This window comes from Athene cunicularia (assembly GCF_003259725.1).
Source record: "Athene cunicularia isolate RWA chromosome 19 unlocalized genomic scaffold, athCun1 chr19_part1, whole genome shotgun sequence".
Taxonomy (NCBI): domain Eukaryota; kingdom Metazoa; phylum Chordata; class Aves; order Strigiformes; family Strigidae; genus Athene; species Athene cunicularia.
Genome location: NW_020799124.1, coordinates 5,399,605 through 5,405,147, shown reverse-complemented (window position 1 = coordinate 5,405,147; position 5,543 = coordinate 5,399,605).

Sequence of the window (5,543 nt, the reverse complement as noted above, 5' to 3'; positions counted from 1 at the left end):
GGGGACGGGAGGGGGCCGCAGACACCCCACCCACCCCCGGTACAGCGGCCTGGCTGCCCCATGGCAGAGACCGCCGCGGAGCCGGGGGCTACAGAATGTCGCTGACACGGTGGGAAGAGGCAGCAGGTGTGAGGGGATGGACAGGGAGAGCATCGGCCTCCTTCCCTGGAGGGGGATAAAGAGTCTGACCTTTGTTTCTCAAGTACGCTGGCAATCCGGATCGCCCCGCGGCTGTAATTCCCAGAGCACCTTCTTTGGTTTTGCAAACTTCTGTCTGATAAGGTTTTCCCTGAAAAGCTGAGGGGCAGCAGCCTGGGAAGGCCCTTTTTGGGGATTAAAAGCTGACTAAAGAGTGACAAAAAAAGGTAGGGATGAATGATTGATGCTCAGAGTGGAGTGAGATGATTTGTGGAGTTTGAGTCATCTCTGCTGCTTCTTCTACCTGAATATGGTGATGTGGAGAAGGAAAATTTAATCCTGAGTTATTCAGGATAGCTAAACTGGACTGTGGGAAGTTGCAGAGACCAGAGAATACCGAGTGGCTGAGTGCTAGTGTGGTAAACGAGACATGACAGCAACGGGTGTAATGAAGGTAACAAACACCGCAGCAATTGACCCTACATCAGCTTTTACTATTCAGGAGAGAGCGGGTGGTGTCTCAGCAATTGTTTCTTTTAAAACATTGCCTCAAGACCCCGCTGTAGCCTAAAAAGGATATTTTGGGGTTACTTTAAAAAAGTAGAGAAGAAAGCAGAAAACATCATTATGCCACTGCATAAATCGTTGGCAGTTTGTGCCCTGGCTGTTGCTGGCAGTTCTGGTTAGCCCATCTCAAAAGAGGAGCACTGGAAAAAGTAGGGGCAGGAGTGGCACAGACAAGCAGGTTTCTGGGCAAGTGAAGCCTTTGTTTCTTCACCTTAGGGTGAGAAGCTTGCTGACAGGAGATATGATGCAGGTGTGTGAAGTCATATGTCAGAGAAAGCGAGGAGGGGACATCAATTTTCTGTTTCTTACAGGAAATTATGATGCAGCAGGTCTAAAATAAACAGGCGGAAGTGCTTTTTCACACAACATGCTATTAAACTGTGGCACTCTGCCACAGGATGTTCCACCGTCTGATAGAGTTAGGGAGCATTAAAACTAACAAAGCAGGTATGGGAAGTTCCTGAGCTGCAGTGTCTGGCTGGCTGGACTTCCCCTGTCACTGTGTCATTGGTCTGCAGTTGTCATTTTGCCCCTGAGTTCCTCTGCACACCTATGACCAAGGAGTGTGAGAACATTTGGGTTAGGTCCTGACTTCAGAAATTCATAAAACAGCTATAAAAGCACAATACAAAGCTACATGTTGTTGATGCTGTGTCAGGGCTGGCAGGCTGTGGCAGTGATCAGCCCTGCAGAAGTCCCTGCCCGTACCAAGGAGTGGCTCTGAGGAAGAGCTCAGTGCTGGTGGGGTGCCCGTGACAGTAGTTTGTTGTGCGAGTGCCTTACAGTGCTTCACAGGGATGTTTTTGTTAGGCTAGTAAGCTTCAAATTAAAAGATGCCAGTATGATCTTGTCTGAATTCTGTGGTGGGACACAGCCTGAAGATCATTGCTTAGTGATTCTTGTGAAATCCACACATTCTGGCTCAACTGTGGTGCTTTTTTTTTTTTTTAAGAAAACCAACATTGATTTCATTATAAGAGTTGCAGGGAGTTAGAACAGTGGCATTACCTTTGAAGTCCATTTGGATTTTTCCTAACAAGCCATTTGTTGTCACAGTGTTTTACTCCTGTGGATGTACTCAGGTTGTGCTAAATTTAATTTCGTGAGCGTTTAATTGACAAAATGAATAGATTGGGCTTCCTTAGACTCTGTGTTTTAATTGAGTGAGGTTTCCCAGATGCTTTAATCTTACAGACCTTTCTGAATCCTCTCCAATTTAACTTTTCATGTGAGAACCGAACAAAACTGTTCAGTGGTGGCTTTGGCAATATGGTTCCCTGGACCTAAGTGATCTTAAGTGGGCTGTGAGTTGACCTATGAAATGACAGAGGTTAAAGCAATCCAAACTGTCCAGTAAAACTGTCCAAACCCTGTTGTCCCCCCCCTCCCCCGAAGTTTTTTTTCCCATAACATTTTCTGATATTTCATAGGTACTCACAGCTTATCTCTGTTTCTAAACCTAATGAGTTAATTTTTGCTCGTGTATGATGTATAAAGCTCCGTCTGCCTCCAGCACTGTGATGTTTTGCAGTCCTGAGCAGCCAGCAGGTATCTGAATGCGTGGCCCAAGGTTTTACAGCTATTTGAGTGTCTGGTTTCTAGAATTCTCAGGTCCATCACAAAGCAGCACTTGCTGTAAAGGCACTGCCTTGCCTAACCAGGGAGACAGCCCACAGCGCCTGCAGCTGATGTCCAGCCTGGTCTGGCCGACCTGATCAGAGCTCTGCGGTCCCAGTACTGACAGCGAAGAGAGCTCTCGGCTCAGGGTCATCCCAGTTAAAAAAAGCTGTGGACTCTGGACAATTGCCATTGTACCCTTGAGCTGAGCAAAGTGCAGACGCCCCTGGTTGAAAGCAGAGGTCATGTAGTCGCTCAGCCCTGAGTTGCTCTGGCTGTGCTGGACGTGGAGGCACCCGTGCTTCCCTCGCCTGCTGCCGTGGTGCCGTCGCAGCGCTGCTTGCTGCAATGCTGTTGTCTTTGGTCCATCTTGGTCAGCGTCTAGTGGTCATAGGGTATCTTTGGGGTAAAGCTATATTTATATATCATCTATAGGAGCCTATCTGTTTGTGTACAGGTAAGCAGGCACAGTCTCTCTGCCTTTTTGTTGCTCCAGTGAAATCTAGTACTTGCTCCCATGCTGCAGCAATCTCTGACCCTCTCCTGGGAGTGTTGCAGGAACAGGGAAGTTGCTGTGGCGCTCCAAGGAAAGGCCTGTAGCGTGATACAGCTGGGCTGGCCCAATGGTCCTCAGTCTGGAGACTCTTAAATCTTCCCCAAGCCAGACAAGTGGTGCTGCTAGAGCAGGGCTTTCCCTGTGTGACCGACTGCTCGGGGGCTCCTGCCCGGCAGCAGTGCTGGTCTGAGCTCTGCCTCTGCACCTCCACCCACACTGGCTGCAGTCTCTGCCTGTCTCCCTGTCCTGTTTTATTTCAAATTAAGGCCTCTCTGGCACAAAGAGTGGGAGAGGCACCTTTAGTCCATATCAGATTCAACATCTCCTTGGTAATAGCTACACTTGTTTCTGTTTGCCATGCTAAGTGACATCCCTTGCTGTCCTGAGGTGGATTTCACTGGAGCTGAAAACACCTGGTTTTTGTGGGTGTTTGGCTTGTGTGGAGCCTGCTTGGCTAGATTGCTAAATGAGATGGGTTTTCTAAGTCCTAGCTGTTCCCTGTGTCTGGACAAATTTGATTTGACATGAACTGAAATTGCCAGGAAATGGTAGAACAAGTAATGAGGAAGAAAGTTGGAATTGTGAGCAAAATGCTTCACTGGCAGAGAATAGTAAAACTGTGTGTGGTGCTGGGGGGGGGGGGGTGTTCTTTGTTGCTGGATTTGTGTGTTGGTCATTGACAGGAGAGAAATGAGGTTATCAGACTTGGAAATGCTCTAGGAAAAGCCTCTTAGCCTGCAGTTTTATGTGCATTAATACACCCTGATGGATATGCATAGAATTGGTGAGAAGGTGTAACGATGACATTCACACACAGGCTGGTAAACATAACAATTCCTGTTCCTTTACTGTGTGTAGTTACACGGTTCATCAGCGGCATTTGTTTCAGGAACACATATTTAACTGGCATCTGTACTGCCCGCTGACGTGTTATTTCTGAGAGGGGTGCTTAAATATGTGTGTGTGACTTCCACAGTGTCCTCTCAAGGATGGGATCACCCCGTGCCCATGCACCGGAGCAGCGAGGTCCTGTCTGGGTGCAGACCAGTAGCCTTGGCCTGCTGCAATTTCTGCCTGTGTGGAGCATCACAGACAGATGTTGGCCACAGCTGTGTAATCCTCAGCTGAGGAGTATGAGCTGCTATCTGCTTGTGTCTGAAATTTGGCAAAGGTCTTTCCCTTGTCTTTGTTGTGGGTTTTCTTTAATGAGATATGGCTGACATTTCTTTGGGTCTATTAGTATTTTAAGACTTAAAAGATTATCCAAGATTGGACTTGTACCTTGGTGGTTTTTTTTTTCTTTAACTGAGAAATAAGTCCCTGTTTTTCTCTATGTGGGTGTGTTTGTGCACTGGATGTGTGGATCTCGGGGCAGAAGAAAAAGTCCTGCACAGGTGGAGTGTCATGGCAAAGCCTTGATCATGTTGTCCCGTATGGGACTGATTTCCTTCAGCTGATTATTTGCAGCAGGGAAATGATTATGGGAACATTCTGAAGTACATTTGTTTAGGTATCATTCTCTGGTGTATAGAGTTCTCATCTCTCTTTTTTTACTTTATGTTAAATTACATCAGATATAATTTAACATGGAGGTTTTGGCTTCAGATCTGATGCATCCTCTGAGCTTCTTTTTATACCTTCACCGAGTCTGATTCTTCCTTCTGGGCTGGCGTTTTCACAGCCATTTGAGGAACTGATTTGTTTTTTCTTATATCTGACTTTTGTAAGCTTCTTTTGTTTTGGTGTATGTAAAAAGGAACTGAAAAAAAAAAAATTTCTTTGAAAATTTTAAAACGACAGCAAGTTTTGTAACCACAAGAAGTGGGAGGCTCAGAGAGACAGAACTTGAGCCGTGTCTTTATGGACACGCACTTGCCTTTTGCCAAGCTTGATTTATACTGCTTCCAAAAACCCCAGTTGGGGAAAAACTCCAAATGAAAGGTTCTACCTATAGAAAACACCCCATTTCTGTAGTCACTTGTTACTTCCTAATCTCTGGAGAGAGGCCCCTGGCCTGGAACATGCCGGCCGCAGCTCTGGCTGTGTGGGGTGGTGGAGTTGGGCAGCCAGCAGCCCCAACCCTGCAGCACCCCCAGGCCTCGCTCCCCTCTGCTCTGTGGGGCTCTGCAGAGCCTTGCTAGCAGCCTGCAATTCTGCAATTGCAACTCAGTCAAGGCCCTTTTCAGGGGAGCTCTGGCTTCATTAACTGAGCGAGGATTAACCCATCTTAAGATCCTCATTGGATGGACTGTGTGTCTAACACCGTGCAGCATCAGTGGCAGAGTGGGGTTGCTTTTCTGGCTGTGTGGGAGGGTATGGAGGGGACGAAGGGCTTTGGCTGCGTGTACCTTTTCAGCCACAGCCAGGAGCTCAGCTGTGGAACAAATGCTTCTGTGACAGGTCCTGTCCTGCTCTCCGAGACACGCGTTGTCAGGAGCTAGCGGCACTTGGCTGCTGGCTTCTCTTGCTTAATCTCTGGTGACAGGGATGTCCAGGCAAGGTGGACGCTGGGTAATTCAGGGCCTTGAGAGATAATTTGAAACCCTCTTGTCTTCTCTCCAAAACCCAGTAGGGGGGAGTGCTTGTGTTTTGCTCACTCAGCTGATGTGATGGATGTCTCCTCTTTCCCCAGTTCCTGTGGAGCCGTGTGTGAGACGCTGCAGCC